Here is a 24,679-nt window from a genome sequence, read left to right on the forward strand (position 1 = left end):
CTGGAGAAAGAAACGACAACCCACTCCAACACTCTTGCCAGGAGAATCCCATGGACAGTCCATAAGGTCACAAAGAGTCAGATACAACTGAAACGTCTTAGCACGCAATGTCCAAGAAATTTACAAGTTAAATATCCAAATAAGCCACGCAGAGCATGTGCTATAGGAACTCAGAAGAGAGTTGACTAGGAGCTTTGGTAGCCAGCAGGGAACCTTACACAGAGTGGAGTTTGGACAGCAGACGACTGGTGTCTTAAAGGATTTTTCCAATGGGCTGTGAAGTGGGGTGACATTAAGGCTCAGAGGAGGCTGGGAAATGACCCCCAAAGCCCTCCAGGGCAATGGGGAAAGGACAGACACAGGGCTGGGCAGAGACTGGAAGAAACCAGCGAGGCATACTGAATGAAGGACGATGAATGCAAACTCCACCGGCAGGGTGACTTTACGACCTGGTTTGCCTGGTCAGTCCAAGTTTACTTCCATTGTCCCACTGTGACTATTAATGGTCCTCCCTTACACCCTCAAAAGTCTCCCAATTTAAATGAAAAATTATATGGTCACCCTAGGAGGAAGGATCTTTAGGCAGTAACCTACTACTGATGGCTCAGGTGGTAAAGAACCTGCTAGCGATGCAGGAGACACAAGTTCGGTTCACGGTCAGGGAAGATTCCACATGGCGTGGGGCAACTAAGCCCGTGCACCACGACTTCTGGGCCTGTCCTCTGGAGCCTGGGAGTAGCAACAAGAGAAGCCACCGCAAAGAGAAGCCCGCACACCGCAACTACAGAGGAGAGCCCGCTCGCTGCAACTAGAGAAAAGCCCACGTAGCTTTGCTCCCATTCTCCCCTCCACTGGGCCTCTAACACACCCTCTAACGGGGACTTTGAGATCATGCAGCTACCACCCCACCCCGAGGGAGCTTTTCCAGCCCAGACACATGCGTCCTCATCCCCACCAGAAGCCTCCCCATCCCGCGGAACCCAGACCGTTTCTTTCGCCAATCACCGTCCCCCAGAAATCCTTGGCTTCCTCCAGCAAATGAAAGGGTTAATTTAAATTGAAAAGATAAAAAGATGTGATCAGAACAAGAGACTCCAGGAGCAAATGAAAAGATAGCCCACAGACTGGGAGTAGATGGCGGCCACGGGTGCACTCAAGAATGAATTTGTAACCCATGGCTGATTCATGTTGATGTTTGGTAGAAGTCAATGCAATATTGTGCAGTAATTATCCTTTCATTAAAAATAAATAAATTTTTAAAAAAGAAAAATTAATAAGCAGAGTGACAATAATAATAAAAATAATAAAGAATGAATTTGTAGTCACAAAACAGAAAAAAATCCCTGGGATTTTCCTGGTGGTCCAGTGTCTAAGATGCCATGCTCCCAACATGGGGAGCCCAAGTTTGATCCCTAGTTGGGAAACTAGATCCCACATGCCACAACTAAACCCAAGGCAGCTGAATAAATTTTTTTTTAATTTCATTTATTTATTTATTTTTGGCGGTGTTGGGTCTTCATTGTTTGCAGGCTTTTCTCTGGTTGTGGTGTGTGGGCTTCTCTCTGTGGCGGCTCTCTTGTTGCAGTCCCCAGGCCCCAGAGGACAGACTCAGAAGTTGTGGCGCAGAGGTTCAGTTACCACATCTTCCCTGACAAGAACTGAACCCATGCCTCCTGCGTTGCAAGCACATTCCTTACCGCCTGAGCTACGAGGGAAGCCCTATTTGGACAAGTTTCCTCTCCCCTTGATGGTGGCAGAGGAGAAGACAGTTTTCATCCACCAGATTGACAAAGATTAAAAATGTTTGATACAACCCAATATAACAGGTATGACTTTGTTCTGCAACACTCTGGTACCAGAAATGTCACATTACTCATTTGTCTAAATCCAGCTAAACAAGCCCCCACTCTCCAGGATTGGCAAAAAAAAAAAAAAAAATTGAATCTTAGTCATGATTTGGAGGCCCCCTCCCACGTGAAGATCATACTGACTAAAGGCCTGGGGGATGGGGGCTATACATTCAAACAAGACGGGCCAGAGGTACTGGACTTCAACCTGTCACAGGCACCACTAAGACACCCATTGTCCCAGCCAAAATATTCCTTCAAAGGCACCAGCTCCACGCCCTCCGTGCCAGACTTAGAGCTGCCAAGATCACATCACTTAGCTCTGTCTCCTGGAATCTAGAAGCTACCCTATCAGAGGTCCAGCAGCCTGCCAAGTCCTTGTGTAAGTCCAGCACAGGTCCCTGGGATGCATGGAGACCTGCCACCCCAACCCCACTCCAGGTCACCTCCCCAAACCCTATCAATTCCAAAATAGCTTGAGACTGGGGGTATAAGCCCCTTTAGATGACTACCCTGACATACTGTTGAATTTTGAGGAAAACAGATACCATTGACTGAATTGTCTTCCCCCACAATACATATATTGAAACCCTAAGCCTCCAGTGGGATTTTTGTGAAAAGAGGGCTTTTAAAGAGGTTATTAGGGTAAATGAGGATACCCAGGTGGTACAGTGGTAAAGAACCTGCCTACCAATGCAGGAGACACAGGAGATATGGGTTCGATTCCTGGTCAGGAAGATCCCCTGGAGGAGGGCATGGCAACCCACTCCAGTATTCTGAGAATCCCATGGACAGAGGAGCCTGGTGGGCTAACATCCATAGGGTCACAGAGTCGGACACGACTTAGCAACTGAGGATACAAGGGTCAGGCCCTGATCCAATGGGACTGCTGTCCTCACAAGAAGGCGAAGAGACACCGGGAATGTGCACCACAGAGGAAAGGCCATGTGAGGACGCGGCGAGAAGGCGGCACCTACACGCCGAGGAGAGGGGCCTCGGAGAAGCCAACCTTGCCAGCACCTGGATCTGGGATTTCCAGCCTCCAGAATTGTGAAAAATAGATTTCTGTTGTCTAAGCTACCCAGTTTGTGGTATTTATGGCAAATCTAGCAGACTAATACAACAGCTAAGCCCGTGCATGTGTGTGGTGTCTGTGTGTGAAATAAAAGCAGCAGTCCTAGAGTCCAGGCAGGGGACAGTCCTCAGCCTGGGTGGTGGCTTTCATGTCCTGTGGTAGTCTGGCTATCGATCAGGTCGACCCTTTAGTCTGAGTTAAATGCCCCAGGGACCAGATGGGGTGTGGGGCAGGATGGCGGCACTGGGCTTTTTATCCATACTGCAGGAGGAAGGTTGGTGGGACCATATTTTTAGCCGATCATCTGGGAAATGTTCCCCAATGATTATTTCTGGGAAATGGGATTATAAAGGGATTGTATTTTCTTTGCTGTATCCGTGTTTCCTCAATTTTTTTTTAACACAAGTTGCTTCGGCAATAATTGAAAATAGTAAGTTATGAACTTTGAAAATGTCTGCCGTTCTTCCGGGCCCACATCCAAAGCCAAAAACTCCATGTGCTGCACCCCCACAGCTGAACGCAGGAGCCTTTTCTGCCCTGAAAGCCCGTGGGAGTCGGACTTTGCTGCTTCCTCCGTCTGGGCTGCAGTTATTTCTGTGCGTGATTTTGCTGACTGCTAGCCACCCACCGCCTGCAGCCCCCAAACAGCGCCCGGCCCGCCTCTGTGGTCACTGCAGAGCTCGGCCTGGTCTGGCCATATAATATTAAGCACTTTTTCTTTTTTTTAAATTGGGACATAGCTGCTTTACAGGGCTTCCCAGGTGGTGCTGGGGTAAAGAACCCACCTGCCAATGTAGGTAAATGTAAGAGACTGGATTTGATTCCTGGGTCGAAAGGATCCCCTGGAGGAGGGCATGGCAGTACACTCCAGTATTCTTGCCTGGAGAATCCCAAGGACAGAGGAGCCTGGTGGGCTACAGTCCATGGGGTCACAAAGAGTTTGGACACGACTGAGCAACTAAACAACAACAGCAAGAAACTATAAAATACTGGCCTGTCCAATAAGCTGCCCGTTCCCCATCCCAGGCCCCTCCTCGCCAAGTTGCCCCCTTGGAACCGGAAGCCCGGCTGTGACAAGAGTCAGCTGGGACCAGATAGGCCCCAGAGTTCAGAGGGAACGTCAAGATCCAGTTGACTTTACTCCCACACGTAACTTCTGATTCCATTCTGAGCCAGCCGAGGCCGCGGAGTAATCGAATTAGGCAAATATTATGGGGAAGAAAATGGGCCTGTAAGTAGCTTAAAGTGATGGAAATGACCTGAAGGTGGCCATGCAAATGGTCTGTATAATATCCTGTAATAACCCTGTCCAGGCAGCCCGAGGAGGCAGGCTTCCAATAATGAGGTGTCTGATTAGAATAATGTTCAGTGGGAGAACGTGTGAGTGTCCGCATAAATCAGTCCTGGAGAGCCTCCCCAATTAGCCGGGAAGAAGACAGGCAAGGTGGGTGCCGACATCGCACTGGAAAGCAGGCTGCCGGGCAAGCTGCAGAGATGGGGGAGAAAATGAATCAGCCCCAAACCATCATGACATTTTCTAGCACTCTACAGTTTATAAAGCCTTTTCCTGTGCGGTATTGCACCTGGGCCTCACACACCTGTTCTCAAGACTAAATGAGGTGATGGTGTCTTGTGAGATAATTAATGGCCCATTTGCGTCATGGCCTTCACCATGCCGGCACCCAGCATGATGGCTGGCACATAGCAGTTGTCCAATAAACAGAAGCTAGGGACTTCCCTGGTGGCCCAGTGGTGAGCACTCCACACTCCCAATGCAGGGGGCCCGGGTTTGACCCCTAATCAGGGAACTAGATCCCACACGCCACAACTAAAGGTCTCACACGCCACAGGGAAGATTGAAGACCCCATGTGCTGCAACTAAGACCCGGCACAGCCAAACAAAGATAAATATTTATTTTAAAAAATAAATAAACTGAAGGTATTAAGGATCCCAGAGCACAGAGGTGACAGTTCTCCAATCTGCTTTTCTCCCTATTTGTTTGGGGGACTCTAGGCTCGCATACATCCTCAGGGAGCTTTCTTTCCCTTTCTCTGCTCCCCAGACATTGAGGGGTAGATTAGCATTGTCCTCAGCAGATATCCAATGGAGAGATGTTAGTTTCGGCCTTGGTGTTTCCCAGGTGGCGGAGTGGTAAAGACTACACCAGCTAGTGCGGAAGACACAAGAGATGCGGGCTTGGCGGGTTCCACCCTTGGGTTGGGAAGATCCCCTGGAGGAGGAAATGGCTACCCACTCCAGTACTCTTGCCGGAGAATCCCATGGACAGAGGAGCTTGGCGGGCTACAGTCCCTGCAGTCGCAAAGAGTCTGACACGACTGAGCAATGGATCACGCACACACAGCTCCTGTCTTAATCCTCCCATCTCCACCCTGGCTGACAAGAAACGAGGCAGGATGCTTCAACAGGCCCCATGAGACACCTCACTCCATTCAGTAACTGGCAGAGTCTACAATGTGGCGTTCATTCATTTATATATCATATATGCTCATATGTGATTACGGAGGATCCAGTACAGGCCAGGGCCAGGCACCAGGAGGGAGAGAAGGAAATGGAGCAAACCAGTGGCTGTGGGAGCCCAGGCCTGGCAGAGCACGTCCTGCCTGAGGCCACTCCCCATTTCAGGGACACCAGAGCCAAGTGACCACAGGAAGGGACAGTCAGGGAGCAGGACCAAGCCGCGTAGACTCAGGGGAGAAGCGCTTCTAGGCCCTCAGACCTGTGGGCAGCTGTGGACTTACCGGGGTTTCCACGCTCACTCCACTGGAGGCCCCAGCACTCGCTTCTGACAAACAGCTCCTTTCTCCCTGTCCCACAGAGGAAAAAACTGAGGCCCACAGAAAGGAAGCCACCTCCTGCAGATACAGCCGACAAGCAAAAACTTAGCTTTGACCCCGGGTTTCAGACTCTACATCTAATCTTTTCCGGGTGAACAATTGTATGCAGTCACTAAACACAGGCGTGCACCCAGAGCCTCACTTTGTAGGTCTGCGTGTGCTCCCTCACACTTAAATGAGGGCTTGGTGTCCCAAACACAAACCCCAGGCGTGGACACAGCTCCACGTGGAGGTGCACACCAAGCAACCCCCTAGCATGGACCTGACCTCTTGGGCTCTGACCTTTCGATGTCAAAGTGTAGAAATTTGGGAGAAGTGGTTAAGGGCCGAAACAGGGGTCCAGGAACTATATCTTCTGGGTCCTGAAGTGCTGGGCTACATATGAGGCTTCTGGGGAAGTCTAGACCAAGATGGGAAAAACCTGACCTTGTTGTAATCACTCAAAGCTCAAACAAATTTGAAGATTCCTTGTAAATAATCCATCATGCGTGAATGTGCTACCTGCTTAAATGGGTGAATGAATGAATGAATGAGTGAGTGTTGCCTCAAGCTTTAGTCGGCTCAGACTACTACAGCAGACCTCAGAGATATTGCAGGTTTAGTTCCAGACAGTGACAATAAAGTGAGTATCACAATGAAGCAAGTTACATGAATTTTTTATTTCCCAATGCATAGAAAAGTTGTGTTTATACTACACTGTAGTCTATTAAGTGTGCAATGGCATTTTCCCTAAATATACACACACACACACACACACACGCACACACACATCTTAATTTTTTAAATATTTTAAGGATTTCACTGGTGGTCCAGTGGTTATGACTCTGAGCTTCCACTACATGGGGGCTGGCTTTGATCCCTGGTCAGGGAATTAAGATCCCACATGACACTGAGCCAAAAAAAATTTTTTTTATTGCTACAAAACGCAAAGCCATCACACGAGCCTTTAGTGCATCATAATCTTTTTGCTGGTGAAAGGTCTTGCCTTGATACTGATGACAGCTGACTGATCACAGCGGTGGTTGCTGAAGGCTGGGGAGGTCATGGCGATTTCTTTAGCTAAGACAAAAATAAAGTTTTGGAACATCGATTGACATTTCACTTGTACACTTAGAGGCCATTGTAGGGTTATTAATTGGCCTAATTTTTCAATATTTCTGTGTCTCAGGGAAAAGGGAGGCTTGAGGAAAAGGAGATAAATGGGGAAGGGCCAGTCAGTGGAGCAGCCAGAACACACACAACATTCATTAGGTTCACAATCTTATATGCACGTGCTTTGATGCCCCAAAATGTTTACAATAGTAACAACAAAGATCAGTGATCACAGATCACCATAAAAAATATAATAATAATGAAAATATTTGAAATATTTTGAGAATTACCAAAATGTAACACAGACATGAAGTGAGCCAATGTTGTGAAAAAAATGGCACCAATGCGAAGTTGCCACAAACTTTCACCTTGCCAAAAAATGCAATATCTGTAATAAGTACAATTAAACAAGATATGCATATATAACAAAATACCTTAGGCTGCTTAAGCAATGGACACTTATTGTCCCATAGTTCTGGAGGCTAGAAGTTTAAGATTAAGGTGTCAGCAGAGCTGGTTTCTGTGAAGTCTTCTTCCTGGCTTGCAGACTGTGTCCTTGTTTGGCCTCTCCTATGTTCTCATGCTGGAGAAGGCAATGGCACCCCACTCCAGTACGCTTGCCTGGAAAATCCCATGGGAGGAGCCTAGTAGGCTGCAGTCCATGGGGTTGCTTAGACTCGGACACGACTGAGCAGCTTCACTTTCACTTTTCTCAGACACGACTGAGCAGCTTCACTTTCACACATTGGAGAAGGAAATGACAACCCACTCCAGTGTTCTTGCCTGGAGAATCCCAGAGATGGGGAGCCAGGTGGGCTGCCGTCTATGGGGTCACACAGAGTTGGACATGACTGAAGCAACTTAGCAGCAGCAGCAGCAGCATGTTCTCATGCAGTTCAGCAAGTAAAGAATCTGCCTACAATACAGGAGACGCAGGTTTAATTGCTGGGTCGGGAAGATCCCTTTGAAAAGGAAATGGCAATCCACTCCAGTATTCTTGCCTGAAAAATCCCAGGGACAGAGGAGCCTGGTGGGTTAAAATCCAAAGTGTGGCAAAAAGTTGGACATGACTGAGCATGCATGAAGAGAGAGAGAAAGAGAAATAGAAGGAGAGGTAGGCAGGGCAATCTGGTGTCTCTTCCTCTTCTTTTTTTATTTTTTAATTTTTCTTACTCTTCTTGTAAGGATACCAGTTATGTTGAATCAGGGCCCCACTCTTAAGAGCTCATTTAATAATTTCCAGGTGGTAAAGTGGTTAAGAATCCACCTGCCAATGCAGAGGATACAAGTTCAATCCCTGAGTAAGGAAGATCCCCTGGAGGAAGAAATGGCAACCTTCTCCAGTATTCTTGCCTGGATAATCCGATGCACAGAGGAACCTGGCAGGCTACAATCCATGGTGTTGCAAAAAGTTGGACACAACTGACCACACACATCCACTCACGTACCTCCTTAAAAGCCTTACCTCTACATAAAATCACATTGATGGTTAGAGTTTCAGTATAAATTTGGGGGAGACACAGTTGGTCCAGAACACCTCCATACAATGAGCCAGAAGCAAGCTCTGGGGTAGAGCACAGAAACGTAGAAAGAGCACCCCATCACATCCACCCCAGGAGCACCCCTGCAGGGCCTGGGTGTTGCTCGTCCTGGACGCAGCTTCCTTCTGCAGGCCTGGGGCATGTGCTCCTGGGGCAGAAAAGCTGTCAGAAAGCAGAAAGGCTAACATGCAGACTCTCCCCTCATATTCAGGAGCCTTCCCCCTTAGCCCTTCCCCAGTTCTGTAGATGGGGCTGAGGGTACTCATAGTCCAGGAGCTGCAGCAAGCGACACAGCCTTCAGAGAAGTGGGTCTGAGAAGGAGGAGAAACAAATATCCACACCTGGGAATCACCTGAACCAAGGCTGAGCTATCAAAGTCTAGCTTGCATAGCTGGAAGGGAGCCTAGAGACTAGCCTACTCAAAGCCCTCATTTTACAGATGGGAAAACTAGGAAAAAGGATTTGCCCAAGCTATAACTGGGCTCCAGATCATGTGCTAATGGCTTTCATGAACCCAAACCCAAACTGTTTCAGAGTGATATTTCTCAAAGCACAGGCAGAGGACCCCCATGGCTGCTTGTTTTAAAGGCAGATTCCTAAACCCCGCACTCTGAGAGTCTGTTTCAAAATGTCTGAGATGGACCCAGCATGTTAATCAGCTCCCCAGGTGGAACTGGTCCCTTCCAAAGCTTGAGAATGATGCTCCAGAGATCTGTGGTAGTAATGCAGAAGCTCCCAGGTGACACAGGGACAGGGAGAGGCAAAATCTAATGGTGACATGGGAAGGGGAGGCAGACCCCACCTGTGACCAACACAGAGCTTACAGACAGTTTCACATGGGACAGTAAGGGTGGAGGTGGACCCCACCCATTCATTCATCAAGGTCAGTCAAGGCCACCCTAGTGATCGAAAGAGTATGGGTACCACAGCCAAATTGCCCTTAAATCACAAATACAGGCACATCCTTTTCTCTGGGGAATTTCAGGATTTGGCTCAGAGAATAGTAATAGCCAGCCAAGCAGGGAAATCTTGATTCTTAACTTGGAAATTTCATGTATAGGTACTTGAAGTATTTCCTGTCTGAATCTGAAGGGAGAAGTCACAGCACAGACAGGGAGGGGACAGAGTGGTGTGAGTGCACTTGTCAACCGTGTCCTGCACGTGGAAACTGCCCAAATTCTTATTAAAATCTGGACTGTTAGAATAGATTTACGAATTTGCATACTGCGTCTTTCAGCCAATCAGAAGTCCCTTCAAATAGCAACCAAGCGGTGCTGGGGTTGCGAGGCCAACTGGTGGCCACAGGAGGAACGGGCTGACTTTTCCCGACTCCCTGATGATGCCTGACTCGCCTTCCTTTCCTTTGCTCTTTTATTACTTCTGTCAGCTGACCCCCTCTCAGATCATCTCTTTCATGCAACTACACACGCATTCTTTTCAATCCCCTTCCTCTTACTAAAGTACATCACTGGGGGGTTTTCAAACTCAAATGCCTACAGGGTCTAACCAGAAAATACCTTCATTAAGTGAAGACCTGGTGAGTAAGCACCAGCCTACTCTCACCCTGTGGGAGCGTAATGCTACAAGCCCAGGTTGCTTGGGCTTCCCATTGCCAGAAATCTGGATATCTTTTAATGACATTTTAACATCCTTCAGGTAATTCTTTGAAGCTCTGAAATGCTATGTGGATACTGTACTGTGTACCTGAAATTTGTTAAGAGGATTTATCTTCATTGTCCTCATCACATACACACAAAAAAAGGGTGAACTATGCAAGGTAATGAGAATGTTAATTATCTTGCTTGTGGTGATTATATTTGTGTAATGTACACTATCCAAAAGCATCAAGCCATACATCCTAAATGTATACAATTTTTCTTTGTCAATTATGTCTCAACAAAGATGGGAAAATGAAATTTTAAAAAATAGAAAAACAATTGCTACGTTGGACAGCATGACACGGGCTCAGCAAAACACAGCTGAGCATCGGCGACTTGCGACGCTGGGATGATCCTTCTCTCCTGTTTCCCTCGCTTCTCCCTCCCTCTCCACTTGCCAAATCCTAAAGGTTACAATGGCTGTTAGACATGAGAGGATTTAGGCCAATGCTATCTCAAGAAGGTAAAGTGGTGCAGGAGAAAGCCTTGAATTCTTCAATGAAATCAGATACTTAAAGAACTTGAGTGGGCTTCGCTGGTGGTTCATTGGTGAAGACTCTGCCTGCCAGTACAGGAGACATGGGTTCAATCCCTGGTCCAGGAAGACTCCACATGCCATAGAGCAACTAAGCCTGTGCAACTATTGAGCCTGTGCTCCGTGACAAGAGAAGTCACTTCAATGAGAAGCCCATGCACTGCAGGGAAGACTAGCCCCAACTTGTTGAAACTAGAGAAAAGCCCGTTCAGCAGTGAAGACACAGCACAGCCAAAAATAATAAATAAGGAACTTGTGCCATCAGCCTCCGTCCCTCAAGAAAGCCCAGAAGAAGCGTTTGCAGGTTCTTCCCAATGCACGGCCATCGATCGCCCCTTCTAAATTAACTGGCTTCCCTCAAACACCAGGATTCTAGATAAATTAAAAATGAGCTCTTATTTAATGAAATTGTTTTTCTGTTTTGTTTAATTACTAGTATTGTGGCAGTATTGTTTTTTTACCATTTCCAATGCAAATGCAGTGTTTCTGCTTCACTGTGGATTAGGCTGGGTTTATGCACTAGCCCAGGAAGCCAACCATCACTTAAAAATTACTCGTATAGGAAAACACGTGCCAGTTCCAAAGATCCAACTTTTACACATCAGCTCTGGGAAGTACAGCCTGTTAATACGCTGAGGGCTGCCTGGAAAAATGTTATGTTTTGAGGGGTACATTTTGCTTTTCACACTATTCTTACTCGAATCACAGACTGTGAGGGTGAGAAGATCCTTAGAAATCACTTAGTCCACCCCCTCATCTCGCAGACGAGAAAAATGTTTACATGTGAGAGAACAGTAAGACGGAGTGACATGCCCCACTTCGCACAGCTAGACACTGACCTGGGTCCCCAGGCTCCCAGTGCAGACCCTCCAGCCTTTTCAGATGATGGGAAATACCATGGCCACCAGGCAGCCAAGCAAGAAGGGAGAGGAAACAATACCGGCCCACGTTTATTGAATACTTGGTACATGCCAGACACCATGATAGATGCTCAAGAGCACTTATCTTGCAAAAGCCCTATTGGACGGTACCAAATATTATTTCTAGTACACAGACGGGACTTCAGAGGTTAAGCTGACACAGTGCATAAGTGTCCAAGTTGGCTGTCACAGTTAATAAGTAACCAGGAATTCAAGAAGCTATGCTCTTAATCAAGGTGCTCCTCCAAGTTGCTCAATTTAATCCACTGCTCCACCCTATCCTAGCCATCGGTGTATTTGTGTTGTTATTTAGTCGCTCAGTCGTGTCCGACTCTTTGCAACTCTATGGACTGTAGCCTGCTAGGCTCCTCTGTCCTTGGGATTTTCCAGGCAAGAACACTGGAATGCATTGCCATCTCCTTCTCCAGGGGATCTTCCCAAGCCAGGGATCGAACCTGCATCTCTCGGGTCTCCTACATTGGCAAATGGATTCTTTACCACTGAGCTGCCTGGGAAGCCCCATCTGGTATATTTAAGGCTTCACAACCCCAGAACTGTATCCCCCTTTCCATGTGTAAGAAAGGTGTAGGATTTCTCTGTTGAGAAGTAGTATTAGGACCTTTTATTTCAGGTAATAGACAGTCTAGATGTCCAAAAAACTCTTCAGTAAAGAGTACCAAAAATATGATAATGAAAAATCAATTAATTTCATAAATCCATACCTGAACTAAGAGAAAAGAAAAATCCCCAAAGGTCAAAAATCATCACAAAGCCCTATCTCAAGAGGTAAGTGCCAATTAAAATCCAGGCTGGGGTGGAGGTGGGGGTTCAGATAATCCCTGTTGACCTGGAGCTTGGGTTTTAATGGATCAACATGAAAGGGAGTAGCTCAAGAGACAGAATGTGGGCTCAAGAAGGGTGGGAGGCAGATGCGAGATACCCTCACAAGGCCAGCATGCTTCTGCAGTGAAGTGAAAGTCGCTCAGTTGTGTCCGACTCTTTATGACCCCATGGAATACGCAGCCCATGGAATTCTCCAGGCCAGAACACTGGAGTGGGTAGCCTTTCCCTTCTCCAGGGGATCTTCCCAACCCAGGGATTGAACCCAGGTCTCCCTCATTGCGGACAGATTCTTTACCAGCTGAGCCACAAGGAAAGCCCAAGAATACTGGAGTGGGTAGCCTATCCCTTCTCCAGAGGATCTTCCTGACCCAGGAATCAAACTGGGCTCTCCTGCATTGCAGCCAGATTCTTTACCAACTGAGCTATGAGGGAAACACACCTTTTCATTCTAAATAAACCTACCCCACACCTGACAGTTGTCAGGATACCTGCCCGTCTCCACTCTGGGTGGTCTCCCGTTCTTGTTGTTCACTTGCTCAGTCCTGTCTGACTCTTTGTGACCCCAGGGACTGCAGCTCACCAGGCTTCCCTGTCCTTCACCATCTCCCAGAGTTTGCTCAAACTCATGCCCATTGAGTCAGTGATGCCATCCAATCATCTCATCCTCTTTCATCCCCTTCTCCTCCTGCCTTCAATCTTTCCCAGCATCAGGGTCTTTTCCAATGAGTTGGCTTTTTGCATCAGGTGGCCAAAGAATTGGAGCTTCAGCTTCAGCATCAGTCCTTCCAATGTATATACAGAGTTGATTTCCCTTAAGATTGACTGGTTTGATCTCCTTGCAGTCCAAGAGACTCTCAAGAGTCTTCTCCAGACCACAGTTTGAAAGCATCAGTTCTTCAGCACTCAGCCTTATTTATGGTCCAGTTCTCAAATCCATATGTGACTACTGGAAAAATCATAGCTTTGACTATATGGACCTTTGTTGGCAAAGTGATGTGTCTGCTTTTTAACATGCTGTCTGGGTTTGTCATAGATTTTCTTCCAAGGAGCAAGCATCTTTTAATTTCATGACAGCACTCACTGTCCACAGTGATTTTGAAGTCCAAGAAAATAAAGTCTGTCACTCTTTACCCTTGTAACTCCTGATCCAAAAATGGCCCTGGTGTGGATTATAAGTGTAAAACTTATAAGTTTATTTAAGTGTAAAACTTATGCAGCTAGGAAGCATCACAACAAAAAGATTATTTTAAAGTGGTTTTGCTGGAAAAAAGCAATCACATAGACTATCTCTAGAGGAACACCATTCAAGCTGAGACATCAAAGAATTCCTGAAATAAGCACTAAAGAAATGACCTGCACTCTTAAGTTCATTGCAGTATTATTTACAGTAGCCAAGATATAGGTACAACCTTAGTCTCTACTGACAGATGAATGGATAAAGACACAATGTGTGTATATATACACATACATGTATATATGCACAATGGAATATTACTCAGCCTTAAAAAATAAGGTAATCCTGCCATTTTGCAATAATATAGATTAATAATAAGGGTTTTATCCCAAGCAAAATAGACAGAGAAAGACAAGTGCTGTATGGTATCACTTACATGTGAGATACAAGAGAAGTGGTTAAAACTTCACCTTCCAATGCATGAGGTACAAGTTTGATCCCTGGTTTGGGAACCTCATAGCTCAGTCAGTTGGTAAAGAAACCGCCTGGTTTGACTCCTGGGTCGGAAAGATCCACTGGAGAAGGGATAGGCTATCCACTCCCGTATTCTTGCACTTCCCTTGTGACTCAGCTGCTAAAGAATCCGCCTGCAGTGTGGGAGACCTGGGTTCAATCCCTGGGTTGGGAAGATCCCCTGGAGAAGGGAAAGGCTAGCTACTCCAGTGTTCTGGCCTGGAGAACTCCATTGGCTAAGCCCATGGGGTGTCAAAGAGTCAGACACGACTGAGTGACTTTCACTTTCACCGGGAACTAAGATCACATATGCTTTGGGGCCAAGAAACCAAAACAGAAAATGGAAGCAATGTTGTAACAAATTCAATAAAGACTTTAAAAATGGTCCACATCAAAAAATCTTTAAAAAGAAAAAAGATGGAACTCATAGAAGCAAGTAGAAATGGTGGTTGCCAGGGGCAGGGGAGTCAGGAGTTGGGGAAAGGTTGGTGAAAGGATGAAAGTTTTAAGTAACAAGATGAAAAAGTTCTCAGGAGCTGATGTCCAGCTTGGTGGTTATGATTGATAATACTGTGTTATGTGCTTGAAACTTGCTGAAAGAGTTGCTCTTAAGCATTCTCACAAAAAAACAAACAAAAAAAAGGTAACTGTGAGACGCTTTCACATTGGGACTCATTTCACAATGGACACATACATCAGATCATCACATTGTACACTTTAAATATATTACAATTTTACTTGTAAATTACACCTCAGTAAAGCTTGGAGAAGTGAATTATCTCAGAATCAAAAATTACACAATACAGGGAAATCCCTGGTGGCCCAATGGTCAAGAATACACCTTCTAAAGCAAGGGGGTGGGAACTAAGACCGCACCTGCCACAGGGCAGCGAAGCCTGCATTCCTTCACCCCCGAGCCGGCAGGCGCTGGAGCCTGCCACAGCCAAGATCCCCCAGGGCACAACCAAGACTCGATGCAGCCAAATAAATAAATAAACTTTGTTTCTTAGTCATAGGATACAGCAGAAACCAAGAAGAACCTACAGGGAAAGCCAGAGAGGAGAAGTGAGCTGGGTTTCAAGCTGCTGATGCCAATCCAGGTGATGAGGGCAACAGTCACAACTTACAGTCAAAATCGACTTACCATGAGCTGTGCTCTGTGCTACAAGGACATATCTGTGTAACCCATGGCTACACACGCACCCAGTCAACCAATGACTGACTTAGAAATAAGCCCAAAATAGCAAAACCGGAAAGAGCATCATCGATCACCTACTCTCATGTTTTGCAAACTGCAAGCCTTGTCACTTTTGTCCAGTTAGATAGATAAATGATAGGTAGATAGAAACATAGACAGATAATAGAGAAAGGTGCACACATATATACACAAACGCATATATGTGTGTGGATGTGTGTGTGTGTGTGTGTGTGTGTGTGTATATATATTTATATAAGTCAAGGTTCTCCAGAGAATCAGAACAATAGGAACTATATAGAAATAGATGGACAGAGAGAGAGAGAGATGACAGATAGATAAATAGTTAATAGATAAATCTCTATCATATACACACACAATATGAGTACATATACTTGGTCTCAATGTAAAGTGTATTTTTTTTTCTTACCACAGATCAAGGTTATAAAACAAAAAGGCTAGAAGGGAATTCCCTGGAGGTCCAGGGGTTAGGATTCAGCTCTTCCAGTGCAGGAGGCGCATGTTCAGTCCCTGGTTGGGGAACAGAGATCCCACAAGCCATGCTGCATGGCTGAAACAAAAACAAAGAAATAGCAAAAAAAAAAAAAAAAAAAAAGCTAGGAAACAATGGAATAGCCCTAAGCCACCATTTACTTTCATGGGAAACTGAAGTCTAGAGAGGAAGCAACCACAGTGGCCAGCCTGGCTAGAGCAGAGTCCACACAGGGTTCAGACTTCTGTGGCTCCCAGTGGCAGCAAGGCAGCACTGGGAGCCCTCACCACGCCTGGCCCTGGGCTGGGAGGCCTGCTCCTGCACCCCTTGGAGCGGGAAGCACAGAGCAAGTCTGGCTTTGCCCAAAACGGGGTATTAGGCAGTCACACTTCTGACCACTGGGTGATGCCTCCTCCCTCCCCACCCATTTTGTAAAAATACCTGTAGCCCTTCTGCTGTCTCTCCCACCATCAACACCTGATCTCAGGAAGAGTTCGTATCTTCCCTCACTAAAGCTGTAAGTCACTCCCATGCTAACTTCTTCTGATTATTTGCTCTTGTCCTAAAGGATTGGGAGTTTAAGCCAAAGACAAGAATTTCTCATCCTGGAGTTTTTCCTTCTCTACTGGCATCAGCAAGCCAGTAGAGAAGCATTGAGGGCTCCAGTGGGGGAGGGGAGAACACACCCGACCCCTTTGGTACCTGATGACCCTCTCTGTGAGGGAAGGGCGGGCCTGAGAGCAAACTCCAGGAGATGGTGATGGACAGGGAAGCCTGGCTTGCTGCAGCCCATGGGGTGGCAAGGGGTCCGACATGACTGAGTGGCTGAACAAGCAATCACCCAGGGGTCAGCATCATTCCTCTCCCCAAGATCTCCTCCAGCTTCTCTTCTATCTGATACGCAGCCCTCTATCCTCCAACTTGCAAGGTTGATAAAAAAAATTAACAGATGAGATTACAGAGTTATGAATCTGCTTTTCCAACAGCAAATTTTATCATTCTTGATAAAGTCTGTCCCTTCAAAGCCATAACATTGGGCATGAATTGCTTATTTCAACAATTCATTTCAGGATCTCTGTTTTGGGACTATTAATAATTACCGATTATGCAACTCCTGTTACAGATCAAAAACCACAGCAGGCACTTAACACAGTAACTTATTAAATCCTGGAAAAGAAGTATTGTCCCCTTTTAAACAAGACGAAGCTAGTTTTATTCTGTTTCAAATCTAATCGATGGCCACAAAAATTCTAATCCCCAAGTTTAGTCATCACACTTGGTCTAAATGACTTTAAAGAAACTGAAATTGCTCAGTCGTGTCCATCTCTTTGCGACCCCATGGACTGTACCCCACCAGGCTCTTCCATCCATGGGATTTTCCAGGCAAGAGCACTGGAGTGGGTTGCCATTTCCTTCTCCAGGGGATCTTCCTGACCCAGGGATTGAACCCAGATCTCCTACATTGCAGGCAGATGCTTTACCATCTGAGCCACCAGGGAAGTTCAAAACATGAATTTAGGCTGTTTCCAGAAATCCAGTCTACCCTTGAAATGCAAAGAGTGACCCCCACAGAGAACAGCGTGTCACAGGCTCAGTTGGGTTTCTCAAAAAGGAGTTCCAGGAATATGTTGTATCGTGGCAACATCTTTGCAAGAAGGTCACAGCCCAAGATGACTACTCTCATGTCTGAACTTTGTGTGTGTGTTTAATTAATCAAGGTACTTTTATTTTCTGTTGGGAGGCAGCTGATGAACAATGTTGTGGTAGATTCAGGTGGACAGCAGAGGGTCTCAGCTATTCATACACATGCATGCATTCTCCCCGAAACTCCCCTCCCAGCCAGGCTGCCGCATAAGAGTGAGCAGAGTTCCCTGTGCTGGACCCCAGGACCTTGTTCGTCATCCGCTGTGAATACAGCTGTGTATACATAGCGATCCTGAACTCCCTAACTATCCCTTCCCCCCGTTCTTCTTCTGGCGACCAAAAGTTCCTTCTCTAAGTCTGTGAAACTGCTTCTGTTTTGTAAATAAGTTCATTTGTGTCATTTCTTTTTAGAGTCCACATATAAGTGATATCAAATCATATTTCTCCTTCTCTGACTTACTTCCCTCAGGATGATCCTCTCTAGGTCCATCCATATTGCTGCAAATGGAATTATTTTGTTCTTTTTATGGCTGAGTGATACGCCATTGTATATATGCCGCACATCTTCTATATCCATTCCTCTGTTGGTAGACATTTAGGTTAGCCAAGGTATTACTTTAGAGATGTAGGTCCACAACATAGTAAATCAACTATACTTCAATAAGATACAATTAAAAATAAAGATGCAAACTATGCTCTAAGAAGAACCTGCCTAAATGTCTGACCTGGCACTTTGAGAGGGGAGGGAGCAAGCAGAAGGGGTCTCAGGAGCTTCTCGTCCTGACAGATGCGGGGGCGTGGCCACACATCACCTGGGGCTCACCTGATGCCCTCTATGTGGTCCCACCCCTTCCTTCTCACCCCACAAGCCGCATTTCTGGTGGCTGCAAACAGCGGGTGACGAGAGGATGGCTGGTTCTCAGCTATATGGTTTGGCTGGCCCGAAATCCTCTTCCTCCCCGTCCCCTACTTATGTAAGACCTACCTGGGGGTTCTGAGAAGTTGGCCTTATTTTTCTCCCCCTTCAGCTCCCCTTCCCTCTGACCTGGACGACTGAAGTTTCTCAGCTTTGTGTGGGTGCTTTGCAGGTTCACTGTTAAGCTCCTCTTCTGACCCACTCTTCATCCCCTACCTTCTTTAAAACAGACATTTCTAAGAGAAGACAGACAGATGTCCTATAAACATGGGAAAAGATGCTCAACATCACTAATTTTTAGAGAAATGCAAATCAAAACTACAGTGAGGTATCACCTCACACCAGTCAGAATGGCCATCATGATAAAATCTACAAATAATAAATGCTGGAGAGGATGTGGAGAAAAAGGAACCCTCCTATATTGTTGGCGGGAATGTAAACCAATACAGTCATTATGGAGAACAGTATGGAAATTCCTTAAAAAAAAAAAAAAAACTGGGAATAAATCTGCCATACGATCCAGAAATCCCAGTATTGGGCATATACCCTAAGAAAACCACAGTTCTAAAAGATACATGTATCCCAATGTTCATTACACCACTGTTTACACTAGCCGGGACATGGAAGGCAACCTAGATGTCCATCTACAGATGAATGGATAAAGAAGATGTGGTGCATATACACAATGGAATATTACTCAGCGATATAAAAGAGCAAATTTGAATCAGATCTAGTGAGGTGGATGAGCCTGTTATACAGACTGAAGTAAGTCAGAAAGAGAAAAATAAATATCGTATTTTATCATATATATATATATGGAACCTAGGAAAATGGTATTGAGGAAACTATTTTTAGGGAAGGAATGGAGACACAGACGTAGAGAATAGACTTGTGGACACAGTGGGGGAAGGAGAGAGTGGGACAAATGCAGACTATAGCATCGACATAGGCACAATACCAAGTGTAAAATAGACAGCTGGTGAGAAGTATAACACAGGGAGTCAAGCCTGGTGTTCTGTGATGGTCTAGAGGGGTGGGATAGGGAGAGGGGAGGGAGGCTCAAGAAGGAGGGGATATGTATATATATATACACACACACATATATAATTATGGTTAATTTGCATTGTTGTATGGCAAAACCAACACATTATAAAGCAATATTCCTCCAATTAAAAAATAAAAAAATTTTTTTTAAAAAGCTTTAAAAAAAAAAGAAATTCTGGAGTTGCCACCTGTCAAGGTGACCTTGGCACAAACACTACGTCCTTTCCTGAATCCACTTTCTTTCCTATTTTCAAACTTCCAACACCACCCCCTCCCACCTCCCCCCTCAACTGTGATTCCTATTTCTCTGAGAAAAGGGGAGTGACCAGGAGAGGGTTCCAGGGGCTCCCACCACTGGATCTGCTGTTCTGCCTCTCCTCCTAAGACCGTGTCCTACCCATCAGCGACATTGCACTAACCAATGGACCACCCGCTTCTCAAAACACTGGCTTCCCAAGGCTTCCAGGACAACCAGTTTCTCTCCTGGTGCTTCTCTCAGCTCCCCAGCTGCCCCCTTTCTGCTATCTTTGCTGATCTATCCTCATAGCCTTTCTGATTGAGCACCCCAGAGATCAATCCTTCTCCTTCTTGTCTCATCTTTTTTTATAAACACCCACATTCTAAGTGATCTCATTGTCTCATGGCTTTAAAATGCCATCTAAATGCTGCTAACTAACATAAATTTCTATCTCCAGCCCAGACTCCTCGCTAAGTTTCCGGCTCATGTTTGCATCTGTCCACTCAGCATCTTCACTTGAAAGTCCCATCTTCACCTTAACCTATCCCTGATCTTCCCTCCAGGCCCACACGGGCTACAGCCTTGTCCATCTCCATAAACCGCAATCCCATCCTCCCAGCAGCTCAGGCCTCAACACCTTGGAGCCCACCTGGACGCGTCTGTCTCATCACTCATCCAATCAGGATATCTCACTGGATCTACTTTTAAAGAGTATCCAGAATCCAGTCATTTCTCACCACTCACCATCACCTTCCTGCCATCACCATGGTTGACACCAGCATCACCTCATCGGTTACTTACTCTCAAGCTTGCTGCTCTGCTTGCCTGAGTCAATTCTCAACACAGCAGTGGAGTGATCTCTTTGAAATTTGTCAGATGACTGACTTCTCCGCTCAGAATCCTGCCTTGACACTTAGGATAAAATACATCTTCACCAGCATGGAATCACCAGCCCCCTCAAGACCTGGTGCAACCCCCCACCCCTGCCAACCTCTTACCTTCCTTTCCTGCTTCTTTCTTCCTGGTCACTCTGCTCCAGCCCCACTGGCCTCTGCTGTTCCACCGCTATGCCTGTTGCTGTCTGCCACGAACCTTCTTCCCTGGCCTCTTAGCCTGTTATATTTTTCTCCTTAGCCCTGTCACCGCCTGGCAGAACAGCTGTCTGTCTCTCCCTCCTCCACACGGTAGAGCTTCAGCTCTTTCTCCACTTCCGCTCATGGTGTGGTACCCAATACAGTTCTGCTACCCGTGTCTCTGGGAAACTCTCTGGGCCTGCAGCTTCCTCTGCATCCTAGAAGCCACAGCATCTAACACCACTTCCCGCCCCACCCAACTCACCCGCCCATTTTGCCCTTCCCATTTGAACTGCCCAGTGCTACCCAGTGGCGAGTCCAGGAGACCAGACACTCCCAGGCCACTTACGAAACCACGGGGCATTCAATAGGCACTCAATAGGACTTCAGTAAACTTTGACTGCTTACAAGGAGGTTTCCGTGATGCTAATTTTATATCCCTGGGGCTGGGGGTAGGGGAACGGTTGAGTGTCCTCTATAAAACTCACCCACCCTGACCCTGGGGCACCTACTGGCCCCAGAGTCGACTTATCAAAGGCCATTTAGACCTCAAGAACACCACCTGCTCCTGAAAGCTAAGCAGATCCCTTGTTCCTCCACCCAGAAGGAGAAGCAGGGGGCACCTCACAGCCTTCCCACCCACCCTTAATGCATTATTTCCCTACTTGTGGGTGAAGTTCCTCTGCTGACTCTTGAACAGGCATTCAATGGCATTGACCACATGATGGTCAATCATGTGGTTCTCCTTTTTCGATTCTCTTTCAAAGACCCTGTAGTGGAAAGAATTGTGTCTCCCAAAAAGACACATCGATGTCCTAACCCTCAGGACCTCAAGAGTGAGGCCTGATTTGGAAGTGGGGTCACAGCTGATCTAGTTAGTTAAGGCAAGATCATACCGGGACTTCCCTGGTGGTCCAGGGATTAAGTCTCCGCCTTGCAATGTCGGGGACACACTTTCGATCCCACTTGCCAGAGAGCAACTAAGTCTATGAGCCTCGAGGAGAAAGTCTGTGCACCACAATGAAAGGTCCCATGTGCCACAACTAACACCCGATGCAGCCAAATAAATAAATAAAGAGATGAGCTCATACTGAAGTAGGATGGACCCCGATGCAGCACGACTGTTGTCCTTATAAGACGCCCGTGGGAGACAGATACTGAGAGGAGACCAGATGACCTCAAAGACAGAGACGGCGGTGACGCAGTCACAGACCAAAGAACAGGGGTGGCCAGCCAGCCACCAGCAGCTCTAAGAGGCAAGGGAAGACTCTCCCCTACAATTTCAGAAGAGAACACAGCCCTGCTGACATCTTGATTTTGGACTTCTGGTCTCTGGAACTGTCAGATGACAAATTTCTGTTGCTTTAAGCCACCCACTTTGCGGCAAACTTAGGAAAGTAACACAGATCTTGGTTACCTCAAGAAGGTCTCATCTAGGGTCAGCAGGGTTGTAATGCCTCTCCAACACTTGCTAATTTTCCTCTTTACAAAGAAAAAACAGGCCTCAGGCTAAGGGCTTTTGGCAGGAAAGGCAGCTAACTAAATTTTAATAACCTTGTTTTGATCTCATTATATTTATTTTGATGATTACCATCTATTTCTGGCAAGTGATAACTGGTTTTCCTTGCACAATAGTAAAACAAAGCTTCATTTTTAAATAAATAAAGTTAAAAACGAGTTCATTTAAAGAAAAATAGTATGGCATATTAATAAAAGTGGACTAAAATCATGGCAAAAATAGCAAAGGTAGTGATGGGGGATGAAGACAGTCTCAAAGAAAGCCAGGCCCAGCTCGCCACTATGGAGCTGCCTGTGGTGTCATGAATCATAAGTTCAAAATGAATAAAATGAAAGTGACAACACATACAATTAGAAAGAATATGACGTAGCAAAATGGTCATCACATTGTTCTTGCTTTTCTATACCTTTTCTCCATCACACTCCATCCTGCCTGCTTCCTCGGTCTTCCCTCATTTGGGGGACAGGGCCTACATACAGCCAGCCCCCCTCTAATCACCAAAGAAAACTGACCTGATAAACGACATCCCACTGAGCTTGGGGGCTTCCCTGGTGGCTCAGGGGTAAAGAATCCATCTACCAACTTACGAGGTGTGGCTTCGATCCCTGGGTCAGGAAGATCCCCTGGAGGAGAAAATGGCAACCCACTCCAGTATTCTTGCTGGGAAAATCCCATAGACAGAGAAGCCTGGTGGGCTACAGTCTATGGGGTTGCAAAGACATGACTGAGCACACACACATACACTGAGCTTGGAGTCAGAGGATGTGGGTGACAAGTGATCTGGGGTAAATCCCTCAGCCTTCCCAGACTTCAGCTTTCTCTTTACAAGAGAAAAGTGTTGAAAGAAAGCGTTAGTCGCTCAGTCGTGTTGACTCTTTGTGACCCAATGGACTGTAGCCCACCAGGCTCCTCCGTCCATGGGATTCTCCAGGCAAGAATACTAGAGTGGGTTGCCATTCCCTTCTGCAGGTGATCTCCCAACCCAGGGGTCGAACCCAGGTCTCCCACACGGAAGGCAGATTCTTTACCATCTGAGCCACCAGGGAAGCCCCCTCTACAAGAGAAGATAAAATTATCTTCAGGCTCTGAATTCTGTGCTTCTGGGATGTTAGTCATTTAATGCAGTTCCTTTGTAGGGACCCCTATTTCACTTTATATTCACAGGAGTAATTCCCCAGTGGAGGAATTCCAGGTTTGGGGGGCACATGGAGGAGAAAAATTTTCAGGGCTGTAGGATGGAGCATGTCTAAAGTCCTTTGTCTCTACAGGAGGCTAGCATAACCCCCAAATGATGCCTCCTCCTCTATGGGGCCTGCCCCTCCCCACAGGCCCTCTGCCGTCCACTCTATTAGGAACCAAGAAGCCAAATGTCCAGTAGGTTTGAATGCCACATTTTTTTTTCCTAAATGAATGCAAGGCTCATCTGAAGCTTTCGTTCTAAACGTGTATTTATTTATTTGGCTGTGCCGGGTCTTAGTTGCAGCAACTGGGGTTTCACTGTAGCACGTGGGAGCTTCATTGTGATCTGCAGGATCTTTGAGTCCTAGGCACAGAGGTACTTTGTTGCAGCATGTGGAATTTTAGTTCCCTGACCAGGGATTGAACCCATGGCCCCTGCATTGGGAGCACAGAGTCCTAACCACTGGACCACCAGGGAAGTCCCTGAATACTATACCTTTAATTTTTAAAAATAGGTATTCAGTTGCATGCATGTTTGTACAAACACACACACACAGTTGGGGGCAGGAAAGGGCCAAAGAGAAAAATCAGCTTTGACAACCTAATAAATGTCAATTTCTGAAAGGGGCTTGGTTAGAAGATGAATCCTCACAACTTTAATTGGAGACATGATGGTCGCACTTTGCGGGGGCAGCCCCGCCTCTCTGCCAGATCCCGCCACAGATAGCAAGGCCCTTGCCTCATTCTAATTGACAAGAGGCCTCTGTCTGCTCAGATTTGTTTCTGGGATGTCAGCGATATTATAAAGGGGCGGGGGATGCTCAATGCCCCTCCGAGAGGAGAGACAGAAGCAACAGAACATGGGACAGAGCAGCCCTGGGACGATGCCCACGCTGTGTTCCTGAAATGAGATTCAGTAGAAACCAAGGAGCCCTCCTGCTGGTGATGTTTATCCCCACCTGGTGGCTAAGCGGTAAAGAATCCGCCTGTCAATGCAGGAGACACAGCAGGTTCGATCCCAATCCCTGGGAAGGAAATGGAAACCCACTCCAGTATTCTTCCCTGAGAAATTCCATGGACAGAGGAGCCTGGTGGGCTAGAGTCCACAGGGTCACGAAAGAGCTGAACATGACTGAGCATTTGAGCAGAGCAGAACAGAAAATCAGGGATGCCTTAGCAGATCCAGTGGTGGAGTTAAATCCAGGGACAGAGGGAGGAGGGGCAAAGAGGGCTGAGGTCAGGGGCAGTACTAGGGAGAAGGCAAGGAAGCCAAGGGTCTTCTCCCAAGAGACCATTTCCCATAGTAGTCGAGGGGACCAGTCCC

The 24,679-nt window shown here is 46.5% G+C and overlaps 1 non-coding gene across 1 annotated transcript; it reads right to left on the reverse strand.

The window, feature by feature from the left end:
- Positions 1 to 23,760: 23,760 nt before the first annotated feature.
- Positions 23,761 to 23,833, reverse strand: TRNAG-CCC (transfer RNA glycine (anticodon CCC)). Its single transcript has one exon. It is a non-coding gene; the product is annotated as a tRNA-Gly (tRNA).
- Between the last annotated feature and the right edge of the window lie 846 nt (positions 23,834 to 24,679).

This window comes from Muntiacus reevesi, chromosome 10 (assembly GCF_963930625.1).
Source record: "Muntiacus reevesi chromosome 10, mMunRee1.1, whole genome shotgun sequence".
NCBI lineage: Eukaryota > Metazoa > Chordata > Mammalia > Artiodactyla > Cervidae > Muntiacus > Muntiacus reevesi.